A 14,276-nucleotide genomic window follows, 5' to 3' on the forward strand; every position below is an offset into this window, starting at 1 on the left:
TATAAGCTATTACAAAATATTGAACATAATTCCCTGTGCTGCACAGTAAATCCTTGTTGTTTATCTATTTTACACGTAGTGGTGTGTATTTGTTAATCCTATGCTCTTAATTTAGCTCTTCTCCTGCTTTCTCCTTTGACAACCATAAGTTTGTTTTCTACGACTCTGTGTTTTTTATGCACTCTTCTTGTCAGGGAGGTACTGGGAATTGTTCCAAAAAAATAAGGAGATAAGACAAAAAAGAGATCTAGTGAACTGGTAGTTCAAAACAGAAGTAAGGCAAAATGTATACTTAGAATCACGGTTAAGGAAAGCTCCAAATAACACATGTGCAATCAACTGAAGTTCAAATAAACCCTGATAGGAAAAGGTAGAGAGAATGCTCTAAAGGTGTATCTCTAATGAAACAAAAAAAAAAAAGGTATGAAAGATTATTTAATGCAGTAATTTTGAAAGAAGTAACTGGTTTGGTCACCTATTTCAGGCTCTCTAAGCAATATTTTCTCTACATCTAGAAACCTATAATACTTTTCTATTTATTCTTCTATTATAGGAATTTTACCAAGGGATATATGAATATGATCATTTTCTGTGTGTTATCCTTGATGTAGTGTACCCTTCTAATCTGAGCATTCAATTTTGCAGGTGAATAATCTTTAAATAGGAATTATTTATTTTTCCTGATTCTGTTTTCTCCTTTTAAAATGTCTATTATCCTCATGTTAAGATCGTAGATCTACCTACATGCAGCTAGCTTTTCTCTCAATGATTCTCTTTAAAACAGGATTTTATATCAGAAGTTTATACTGGACACCAAGATAAAATAGACAAAATATTTGAAAATAATTTACCAAATAACCATGTACTGATTTTTGAATAATTTGCCTATGAACTGTTTCTTTAATCTTGAACACCCTCGTATACTTTGAAAATACAAAAGTTTTGAGAGAATGAGTGAGATCATTTTGTGAGGATGGTATTTTAGGAGAAGACTTCACTGTGTTTCTTCCACATCCCATCATGGGAAACCTAGTGCTAGTACTATTACCTCAAACCTAGTAAAGAGTAGGGCTTTGAGAGGGACCTAAGAAAGCTTAATAGGTGACAAACACTAGTTGGGTTCAGAGTGGTCTAGAATTTGACTTCAGCCTGAGAAGCATTGAGGGCAAGAGTTTCTCTGACAGTTTTGGTGCCAAAGCTGAGAAGCATCATTACTATGGGATTTGTCAACTTTCCTATGGTTTATCGGGCAAGGGTTAAATGTATGTTTCTAGAAGTTGAGGTGTGGTCCCCACGAGAAAGAGAAGCAACAGGGCCTACAGGGCCACATAGATGGGTATAAGGAACCCAGTAGCAAGAAACTGGAAGTAAGTGAGCTGAAACTGAGGATGAATTATCAACTGACTCCCTAGAATACAGAAGAATCTGCAAGAGTGAAGGGAAAGGCACTTGAACCAGTCTAACAGAAATGTCTGAATAGCCTCAAAATTGTGTCCCAGGAGACAAAGAGTCATCTTAAACAGTGAGGTTCATACAGAATGAAGTAAGCTTAGGACAGTACTAATGAAAGTACTTAATGAAAGTATTTAATGAAACTGCCGTATTTCTGTGCCTCTCATTTCATAAAAATTAATGGAACAGGGACTTCCCTTGTGGCGCAGTGGTTAAGAATCGCATGCCAATGCAGGGGACACGGGTTCAAGCCCTGGTCCAGGAAAACGCTCATACCATGGAACAATTAAGCCCATGTGCCACAACTCCTGAGCCTGCATGCCACAACTTCTGAAACCCGTGCACCTAAAGCCTGTTCTCCACAACAAGAGAAGCCACTGCAGTGAGAAGCATGAGCACTGCAATGAAGTGTAGCCCCCCCTCGCCGCAACTAGAGAAAGCCTGCGTGCAGCAACTAGGACCCAACACAGCCAAAAATAAATAAATAAATAAATTTATTTTTAAAAAAAAGAAAATCAATGGAACTGCTGGCAAGAGATAGCAGTAAGAAGAGAAGCAACCAGTAGGAGATTATAGGATCCAATAATGCTCTTTCCCACTTTAGGTGCCCTGCCTGAAGCTACTTTAGCTGCAAGACGGGTAAAAACTGGATCAATTCAGAATCTTGATTAATATCTTCATCTGGCATTATAAAGGTTGAATTAAATCTGTCTTTAAAACTTGTCAACAGAATGTCTGCCTCATAAGATTAATTAGATGTCCTACAGAGGTTGCCAGAATTCTTATCTAGATAAGACTTGCTTTTTTTTTTTTTTTTTTTTTAATATAGGAACAGGAAACATGATTTCACTCAATAAATGAAAGGAATGGTGAGAAGTCAATACAGTGTGGCTTAAATGCATTGTAAATCCAGCTTATTCTATATCATTTTTTGTCTTTGTTGTATTTTATTCTGGGTTGTGTAATATTTCTTCCATTTGATCAATCAGTTTATCTCTCTATCTATCTATCTATCATCTACCACATGGTATTAGAGAAACGTGGAAAGTGAAGATTTGAAAAGACCTGAGGTTCTACTTAACCATCCACCTTCAATTTTACATGCTTTCTCCATTCTCTTGAACTGATAACTGCCCTGGCTTTAAATATTTATAATGAGAGAGCAGCCTACTCTTGAAAGTAATTGAGACAGAGAATTAAGAATCCTACTAGGTGCTTCCCTATTTTCAACTGAATTGGTCTCCTTTCATATTGCACCATTTTACTTTTCCTACCAATTATTCCAGGTATTTTTCTGGAACAATATGTAAAAAGTATTTAACATGGGAAAATTTTAAGTCAACTAAACTCAGATACCATGTTCTTATACTATCTCTGCAAATCTCTTAATCCTCAATTTCTCATAAATCTTAGTTTCACAAACTATAGGAGATGTTTTGATTGTTACCTATGTCAATTTTAAATTATGGCAAACATAAATGGTCTAATACTCCACAGAGAATTTTGAGTAATTTATTTAAACATGTATGTCTGTTAACATTAACTAATTTCACTTTCATTCTATCAATCAGTGGGATAGTTAGAGCTCATATTGAGCTCATCAACTTCTAGAACCTCAAGTATTATTCAAATAAGCTATTAATCCAAGTTCATGCCCTGTCATATCATATAAATTAATGTAATGTTTTTAAAGTTTCTTTTAAAATGCTATTAATTCAGTTTGCTAAATTTAAATCATCATTCTGATATTGTTAAGAAATTTTAAATCCCAGTTATTATATCTAACACATTAGACATCCTTTCTATTTTCCTTTATGCAGAATTTTGTAAACAACATCTCATATTTCAATTTGATTAATTTACATATGATATGAGACTATTTCATTCCATAAAATGAAACCCCAGAGACCTCACCTAATTTCCATATTGACAATTGTGGAGAATTTTTATATAAATGTTTGTCGTCTACTGTAGTTCAAATTTTGAACATTTTCACAAGAATATCAAAGGTGGTTTTTAGTGGTTTGCTAAAATAAATATATCATATCCACAACTGACATCAACTCCCTTCTATTTACTTCCAAAATCAATGGACATTTTCATCTATTATCTTACACGACTTCACAGCAGAAGCAGATACTACTTGATTAGTTAACACTCTTGGTTGCAATAGGCAAAATTCAATTCACCGTAGTTTAGGACAAAGGAAGAATTTATTAGAGCTTAAATTTCATTTTTTAATTTTTAATCTTTCTTCATAATTCCAGTTTGAACTACTGTCATTTGTTGCCTGGAATATTAAAATAGCTTTCTAACTAGTTTCCTTTCTCCCCCTCCATTTGGTGCCTACTGAGATTTTGTAAAACTTAATCAGATAACTACAGTATCCTAATATAAATCCCCTAGTGGTCTTTGATTGCCCATAAGGTCCAATGTGATTACAAACATGCTGACCTCATTGGACATGTAGCCTATTCTTATCTCCCTACCTTCCTGAATTCCAGCACCCAGATCATTTTTATGTTTCTTGAATTCATTGAGATCCCCCCAATTCTTAGTCTTAGACTAGTTGTTTCCTTTGTTTACTCCTTGGTTTGCTCCCTGACCTCCCTTTGGTTGACTGTATACGTTGTTCAGATCTTGACTCAAACTCTTACATTCTAACTGTCCAATCTAAATTACTCCCACCATCAACTAACTCTCAATCACTTCATTCTGTTTTTTAAATTTTTGACATGCATTAACTCTACCATTATGTTATATTGTTTATGAATTTATATGTATTTATTTTGTGTATCCCCACATAAGAATATAAAACAGATTAGAGAAAGAATACCATTTGTTCACAGTTGCATTCTCCACACTAAGAGAACAATGCCTGACAATTGGTTAGTCCTCATTCAATATAGCACAAATAAATATAATACCTTGGAGGAAGGAGAGAAAGGAGGAAACTGATAATATATATTCTGTCACCACTAAATCTCATTAGCATGCCTCAGTTTATCTCTAGGTGTCCACTTTCTCCTAACCCGCTTATTCCAGATGCTAGAAACAAAGGTCCAGGAAACTCTAAGTTACATGTTTATTTTGTTACCTCTTGATATGAGTAGATTCCTTCATCTCAGCTGAATTTCCAAAAACAATTCTGGTGAAAGAAAGATGATTGACCTTTAACCACATACCCAATATCTGGACTAATTATTTCGAAGACAAATTTAATATACTGTGGTAGAGACTGCTGGTCCAAGCTAATATCAGGTCTCTATTCTTCCCTATGAGTACACCACTAAACTAGGTTTCACAAGGCCTTTGCTTTGAGTCGTTCTTGTACGTGGAATATGTGTGGAAGTGATAGTGGTCACTCCTAGTTGAAGTGGATAAGAGAGGAGGAGGACTCATCTTGTTCTCTTTCCTCTGCTGCCAGCAAGATAGAGGATGCATCAGAAGACTTGGAGGCCACAGGTTATAGTGGAGTGAATTAATGGAAGAAAACTGGACACCAGAATGATTGCATGAAAGTGACCCATTGATCTCTAATCAACTGTATCTTCTGTTAGAAATACACTTTATTGTGACAGTCTACTGAAATTCTAGTGTTGTTTGCCACAATATTTAGCCTAGCTGAACAATATATATTCCTCCATTCTCCAATTTTCTGATGTAAGTCTCAGGCTTTTTATTGTGTATGGTTCATTGACCTAAGTTTCTAATCAATCAATCAACTTCTGTAAAATTCCTGTAATCAAAAAATAAATAGAACACATTCAGTATAGCACCATCTACTTTTATAATTTCATACTACTTATAAAGAAGTAAAAACTTATAGATATTTGCAAATAAATCCACGTGCATACAATTTTAAAAATAATTTTCCATTTCTTTTATATTTATAGCACTCAGTATTTGTTTTGGTGGCTCTCCACTTCTCTTGATATAATCTTCCCAACTGACTCTATTTACTTTCTATAAAAGCATAACCCCTTACTTTCAATACTTATATTCCATCATTTTACTGATACTCAATTATATTAGTCAATTAAAAATTATTAAAACTAGCATAAAGCACATTTAATAATGAGTGTAATTGACTTTTGGTAGAAGCACAACTCAACTTGTAGATGGAAAACTTTGAGAACATGTTACAATGCAGCTTATTATCAGAAGCCTTTCATTATACATAAACATCAGTCATTATTTTTCACAGAAGAGGAAAAACATAGAAGCCATATCACTGATTAAGAGAAGGTTGATTAACAAAGCTTGTAATTTCCTACCCTCAACGCCACCCAATACCACCACTCTGGTCACAGATCTGTTTCTGTTCAGTACAGCTTTTCTAAATAAATATACACTGTTATCTAGTATTGCTACCATCTAGCTAGTTTCTAGAAACAAAATCAAGGAAAAATGTCTTAACTAGCTTTCTTTTACAAAATTCACACTATCTTTTCAGGATTGATTCAAAGATCTCATCAGATAAGTATTAAAATATTCTACAGCTCCTTGATCTGTGGAAAGTGTTACTCCTTCTTTGTCTTATTTAACAATAAAGTGCAAGCTTGTCTTGGAAAACTATGTAATGCAATTATTGTTTATCTGTAGGTCTTTCCTACTGCACAGCAACATAGGCCATGAGATACTTTAGAGTGGAAACAATATTTTATCAACATTTAAAAATGATCAATTTTGAGCAAGGAACATGGAAGGAATTCAGTAAAGAGCTAGCATGTATTGACTGCTTACTAAGCTCCAGGAACTCTGCTAAATATCTTACATGGATTATTTCATTACTGATCTAAAGAACACAACAAGGTAGATACTACTAGTATTTCAATTTTACAGAGGATATGTTGAAAGTGAAAGAAGTTACATTTTTGCTCAAGGAATGACTTGCAGCTAGTAAGTGTTTCAGCATTCTGTCTGGGCATATGGCACAAATTTAATATAATATCCCCACTCTTTTGGTGGTTACAGATTACTGTGATGTTCATGCATCAGTCAGAGGGTTTTAACAATGAATGCATAATTACACATCAGGATAAATGTACTGAATCAAAGAATGCATTGTTTATGATTATGTTCTGTGTTTTTACATATGAATTCACCATATATTTACAATGTATTTCTGGTACAATGCCATCAGCCTCACATTTGTTTTACCTTGCCTTATATTACTTTGTGAATAACAAATACTATCCATTATAGATTAATTTTATTAAGGTCATGGACTCAAAATACTCCCGAATTCTGGAAATTATCCCCATGTGTTAGTTTCACTTAGAAATTCTGTCTTCCCAGATTTAATATCAGTTAATATTTACAATGTTACTAAGATCAATGTGTCTCTTCATACCTTAGTCTCGTAATTCCCTAAATAGGTCATACATTTATGCGAATGCTTCATTAAAATAATTACTTAAAATGAGATTTTCTTTTAGATATTCTTTTTTGAAGGGTGCGTATAATTTCTTAAAATAAATGTTCTTGTAGAGAGTTTTCTCCTCATTCCTTAAACTTCATGCTTATCTACATATGCTCTTTAAATAAACCACAGCATGGAAAAACTGCTTGAATATATTTTTGCTATTATCAGTGTGCCTGATTATTGTGATTATCCCTCAATCCTATTGATTTTATTCTTGAGTCATACTTACTGCGTAGAAATAAATATTAATTGGTTAAAAATGTCACCAGTGAAAGTAGCCGACTGATTTTGCTGGTTAAAGTTCATTTCTGAATGGATCTATATTTCTGGTGGATCTATTGTTTTTATTATTTTACTGATATTTGTAATAGTAATTATAATCAAGTAGGAAAATTTAAAAGGCACTCTTACCATATGTCAACAAAGAAGTTCACAATCAGTGAGGTAAAATATTTTTTCAAAGAAATTCGTATCTCCCAAAGAAAAAATAACTTTTTATGAATGAAAAGATTATTTGAAAAGGAGAGTTTTGTCTTAGGTTTTCAAGTCTTATTATTCTGTTATTACAACCAAAAAGTAAAAGGTTAACAAATAAATACAAACGTACATAAGTGAAACAGATTTACCATTCAGGAATAAAGCCAATATTCTCAGGATCCTAATATATGACAATGTTAGATTTAGAAGTTTCTGAGTAAGGGATGCTTTAATTTATAAATAAAATTGACATGTATTAGGTCTGATGCTTTCTGATTAAAAATAGGCAAAGGATCTGAATAGACATTTTTCAAAAGACATACGGATGGCCAATAAGCACATGAAAAGATGCTCAACATCACTAATCATCAGAGAAATGCAAATTAAGAACACAATGAGATATCACCTCACACCCATCAGAATGCACTACAAGTACATGTTGGCGATGATGTAGAGAAAAGGAAACTTTCGTGCACTATTGGTGGTAATGAAAATTGGTACAGCCACTATGGAAAACAGTATGGAGTGTCCTCAAAAACTTTGAAAAAACAGCTACCATATGATCCAACATTTTCGCTACTGGGTATTTATCCAAAGACAAAGAAAACACTAATTTGAAAAGATATAAGCACCCTTATGTTCATTGCAGCATTATTCACAATAGCCAAGATACAGAAACAAACTAAAACCCATCAATGGATTAATGGATAAAGAAGATATGATATATATACACAGTGGAATACTACTTAGAAAAAAATGAAATCTTGCCATTTGTGACAACATGGATGGGCCTTGAGGGTAATATTATTCACTCTGATTGATAATTCTCTAAAAGGAGGAAAAATAGTGCCTTCAGTTCATGAATATGAATTAATCATGTTTTAGAATCCATATAGAAAGGATGGAGATACTGAACTCTATGAATTTTTTTAAATTTGTATATCAAAATATATATTTATAATCCTTTAAAAGTATAATGAAAATGTCAGACTAAAGAAGAAAAAATAAAAATATATGAAGAAGGGGCTTCATTATATATAATCAGGGTACTTATAAGGCATTAAAAAAAAAGAGATAGAAAAGATCATGTAATTGGTAATTTTCAGAAAATAAAACAGGTAATTAAGAAAAGGAAAATGTTCCAATAGACACTAAATCTGAGAATTTCCTGGTAGAAAAAAACATGAAAATTAAAACAACAATTAGATAGTATCTTAAAATCAAATCTTAAAGTTGGTCATCTCTGGTAATACAGGATCATTTTTAAGTTGGATATCTGCTCCTACTGCTTTATAAACAAAATATTTCAATATAGAGGAAATTAGAGAATAGTATTTGGTACAGCTTAAGTCAAAGCTACCAATTATATTCCCATATAGAGGAGTTTTCTTCTCCTAATTTCTTCTAGATTAAAAACAATCTAACATAAAACAGGTAGGAGTTGCTATTTTCACTAGGAACCAAGAGATTCAAATTGTTTCTGTGTAATTAACTCACTCATTGATCATATACCGAATATAATTATGAGCCTGTTCAGTCACTCATAAAGCCTCTGATCACATGACATTGTTAAATATTCAAAAAAACCTTTTAAATAGATAAACTAATAGGAAGAGTTAATTAGTAAGTTTATTTGTGATTCCTGTTGAAGGCAAAAATAAATGTCATATTATCTTCCATCAAGATTTTGTTGGAATATTTTATTCATAAATTTAAATTCTAATAAAGGTGATATTTCTGAAAATATCAGACACCTGATATTTTCCCATAAATCATGATGACAATAATTTCTAGTTTACCCTCTGCAAGAAAGAAAATACATTAAGGATAATATAGCATTAAGAGCCACTCAAACAAAATTTATTAAATGTTTTTAAAATTAAGCAAATAAATTACTTGCTAAAAAATTGTTATATTATCTACTGTAACTCTAGCTGGAAAATTTAGCTTTTTTTAATATTACTTTTGACAGAGCAGATGCCATTTTTGAATAACAACTGATATATGTCTTTTCATTTCTCTAAAATTAAAGAAAAAGCACTTAAAATTCTGTCCTTTGCATGAGACTATTTTCCTCCTTCACTGAAGGTATGTGAACAGCATCAAAAAGTCTTACTCTGCCTTTAATTCATGATTTCCTTCAATTATGTATCTTTTTAAATAGCTCTTCTTAACATAACAGCAATTCCTCCTGTTGGAGAATTCCTTTTTTTATAACTCAGACATATAGTCTAATCGCCCTTATGTACCTGCTTTGTCATTAAAAAAATTCTTATTGAAAATTAACAATGCTTTTAGTATGTACCTATACAAAGCATCATATATCTACATTTCCTCCAGGTACACAAATATCCTTTTAACACTCACCCCGCCCCCACCCCAATATCAATGAACAAAAGATATACATGCTCACATAAGATAATAGTTGTTATTCAGTCTAATTCTAACACTTGTATGGAAACATATTCTATACTGCCATTGAAGACATTTTGAAGTAATATAATCTAAAGCTAGGTTTACTTAGTAAAGTAAAAAGCAAGAGTGCTTCTTCATAAAAATTGTTTCAAGAGATAATCATTTCATATCACTTTCCCATAGCTTTGACCTGAAGAAGCAGAAACAAATTTTATATACTAGTCTAGTATACTTTTGTTATGGATTATTTTTTAAAGAAGCACAGTGAGCATGACCAATGAATAGAATGCATAATGTATGGGAAGATGAACAATGAATAATAAATTTTTAGCTTAAACAAGAACCTCTTTCTCTCGAGGCTCAATAGTTTGATCAAGACACTGTGTTTTAAAATGCAGCTTATAACCTACCACACTGAAATAGGTGGGAAAATGTGTTTCAGATAAGATGTGAATTAAGAAATCTCATCCTTTGGTTACATGTCTCAGGGAGTTGCACTTTTCCCTTTAATAAGTATTTCAATTTAAAGAGAGATGCCTCAGTAAAATGAAAATAAATGACAGTGCTATCTCCAAAGAGACAGTGTATTATTTTTAAATGGATGCTGTGTCCCATGCTCTGCCCCATGACATTTAAATGCTCAAATTAGACAGTCAAAGATAGGGTTAACTCCTTCCCACAGACATGAAATTGAGTCTCAGTTTTTGTTCTAATTTGGAATGGAAAAAATACAAGGAAAAAGAGCACCAAACCTAAATAATATTTTTACAAAGATTACATATAACAATAACCAGGGACATAGGGCAATCTCGAATAAGGTCATTGCAACTTAGAGCTAATCTTCTTAATTACCGCCCTAATATTCTTTGTTACAGGTATTCAAAAAATGGAAAACAATTGTTAAGTAGTTATTAATAGATAATTATGTTTTTAAATGATTATTCATTGGTCTTTAGATTTGAATTTGAAATTTTTATTAGACTTTGAAGGTAACTGGATTTGAAACAATTCAATCACATAGACACCTGATATCATGCATCTTTACTGTTTGACACAAATCAGGCATGCTCATGGCATCAAGGGTCTGACTGTCACATTTGTTTTGTCTGGAGCAAATTCAAAACATTTGTAAAATCTCAGGACAACATGTCCCCCAATTTTTACATTAACCCCAATATAGTAGAAGAAATTTTGTGGGGGAAAATAACAATATACATAGATATTTTTGGTGATAGGATTTTCTCCCTCTTTTTCATTCTCATTTCACCTTGTTGGGGAAGGGTATTTTTAAGCATTAAAATGAAGCCACGTCTCTACTTCCCCATTCCCAGTTCTGCTCAGGTTAAGAAAGTTGAAAATTTACTTCAATTTACACTGTTAGCATGTATTTGTTAGAATTTTAGTCTCTATTATTTTCATTAATATCCCCAATATCAGAAGAGAAAATTGGTATAATTGATGTACTATTACTCTTTTTTTTTTTTTTTTTTTTTTTTTTTTTTTTTTTAAAGGATTTTCTTATTTATTTATTTATTTATTTATTTATTTATTTTTGGCTGTGTTGGGTCTTCGGTTCGTGCGAGGGCTTTCTCCAGTTGCGGCAAGCGGGGGCCACTCTTCATCGCGGTGCGGGGACCGCTCTTCATCGCGGTGCGCGGGCCTTTCTCTATCGCGGCCCCTCCCGTCGCGGGGCACAGGCTCCAGACGCGCAGGCTCAGCAATTGTGGCTCACGGGCCCAGCTGCTCCGTGGCATGTGGGATCTTCCCAGACCAGGGCTCGAACCCGTGTCCCCTGCATTAGCAGGCAGATTCTCAACCACTGCGCCACCAGGGAAGCCCTATTACTCTTTTAATTTCTAGGATTGCACAGGTGTCAGCATTCAGGTATTGGAAATAAGAATGATGAAATAAACTAGATAGCATTTTTTTTTCCTAGAAAAAAACAAATATCTGAGGCCCACAGTAAGAGATTCTGAATAATCATTGTGAGTTTTGTTTTGTTTTAATGTCCCAGGGGACTGTAACCTTTGGTCAAGATTGAAAAACACTCACCTACATTGTGGTTTCCCTGCAAGTTAATTATGCTACGTAAGGAGATGAAATACAAATCTGTCAAATTTGATTACATTTACAGGTATCTCAACTCCCTGTGCACTACTTCCAAATATATCTTTTATGCAGTGATGACTTAATTGTTACTTCCATGATCCAAATCCCTTTGAAGAGAGCTGATTTCCCAGTTTTCCAAGTATGGATGCTAGACTACTTCCAACGGAGGACTGGATGTGATTTAAAATGTACAATCACAAGCAACTAGTCCAATTATATAACTTATCAACTTTTGAATCTTTATTGCAAACTGTAAATTGCAGCCATACACTCCACTTAGATTGACAGGAATGTCTAAGAGTTCTAATTGCCTTAGCAAAAGCAAATTTGTGGCTTTACATAGAATGTTCATTCTTTTAAGCAAAGATGCTAACTAATAATTTCTCTGCTGACAAAAAGAAATGAAGTAAAATATTTCATGTTTTGATTAGCTGTTTAATTTTTAGAAGCGCATAGGTAATATATTCTGCACAAATTTGACATTAAATGCTTATAGCTCTAATAGTATAGGATATACATAATGTATATTCATGAATTAGTTGTGCAGTAGTTAAGTGCATCACTGAAAACAGTTTTGCATTATGCAACATACAAACATTCATTTACTGATAGTTTGTTGATCCATTTGCCATTCTCTTAGTGTTTATTTGGACTTAATTTTCATATTCTTCCTGATATGTAAACATGCTAAACTATTAATTTAACTTCAGTATTCCTGTTCACTAAACAGCTTAATGCCCTTGTTACACAACTGCTCTTGTTATTCATACTAAAACGGCAATTTTATGAAATCTTGTGGTATGAATATAGATTTACTAACGAAGTAAAGCTATTAATACATGAATTCATTCAGCTCCTCAGAGTGCATACTTAATGGAACATACAGTCAACTAATATACTAGAAAATCTTTGAGAATGAGATTAACTATCTCTGGGCAATTTCAGCTTTTACTTGAGAAATATTGATTTATATCAAGTTAGCTGATTCTATTCTTTTCAAAAGGGTACACAAATTTAAACTTCAAAAAATAAGAATTTTAGAAAGAGACACAGATTCTAACCACACTAAATTAAAGGAAAGGGAAACACTTCTGACATTACAATTTATCTTAGTTTGCAGAAGTGAACATTTGAGGCAGTTGTTTACTGAGTATGGAGAAAATGTGAAATAATTCATGTGAAATAATAAAACTGTGTATCATACTAGTGGTTAAAGAGCAGACATGAAAAATGACTATCCACACTGATGACTGCATCAATTTAACATAAGAAAATGTATTGAGTATTTCCCAAAAGAAAACATTAATTTAAGAATCCCAGATGCAAGTTAAGCAAGTTCACAGTTCTTGTGTAGGAATTATCGCTAATAATTTTTAGTCATTTATCAATTTACCTTCTTGGGGTAGAACCAACACTGAGATTTAATTTATCTACTTGTAAATTCATGAGAGTATGATGTCCACATTAATTTGTACATTAAGATATAGTTTTAATTTTCTTTAGTATTAAAATGTAAAATATAACTAAATTATGCTTAAAACATTTGGCTGAGTGTGTGCAATATTAATTGCATTTAAAGATGGGGAACTCAGAAGTAAATGTCTCCAAGTTCTCCCAGTGCCATGATGACTAAGTCAGGACAGGAATATATTTACTTCCAAAGTCCCTGGCTGTTACAGGACACACTCTAGCAAATCAACTAAGGGAATATGTTTCAGAGTAATGATGGTATTGTATTAATTTTAGCATGTACTTTTAGCTTTATCATAGATTACAAGAATCTATTATGGTTTATTTTTTCATGCTTAGTGTTAAGTGGTTAGATAAGTTTGCCAAAATATTTTGCATAAAAACCTATTCCAGATTCCAAATATACATGTTTATAAATATATTATTTCTTCCCCTTTCAAACTCTCTAATGATTCCTAAGCAACTGTTTTACCTGGCAAATAGATTCTCTATTTCAATACACTTAATTCTGTGGTAAGCCAAAAGACTTGGAATAACCAAAACAATACTGAAGAAGATGAAAAAAGTTTGAGAAACCACAATATTTCCAATAATTCCCATAAAACTTAGTAATAAAATGTGTGGTATTGGCAAAATGATAGACACATAGATCAGTGCAAGATAATGGAGAGTCAAGAAAATAAACTCATGAACATATAGCTAAAACTGATTTCTTATAAAGACACAAAAGCAAATCAATGGGAGAAGAATAGTCATTTCAACAAATGATGCTGGAAGAATTAATTGTAAATCAATATCTAAAAAAAACAAACAAACAAAAAAAAACCTTAGATACGGACCTTACACCTTTCAAAAAATTGTCTCAAAATGCACCTGAGATATAAATGTCAAAGGAAAAACTATAAAATTTCTAGAAGGAAACAAG

The sequence above is a fragment of the Balaenoptera acutorostrata genome, chromosome 18 (assembly GCF_949987535.1).
Source record: "Balaenoptera acutorostrata chromosome 18, mBalAcu1.1, whole genome shotgun sequence".
Taxonomy (NCBI): Eukaryota; Metazoa; Chordata; class Mammalia; order Artiodactyla; family Balaenopteridae; genus Balaenoptera; species Balaenoptera acutorostrata.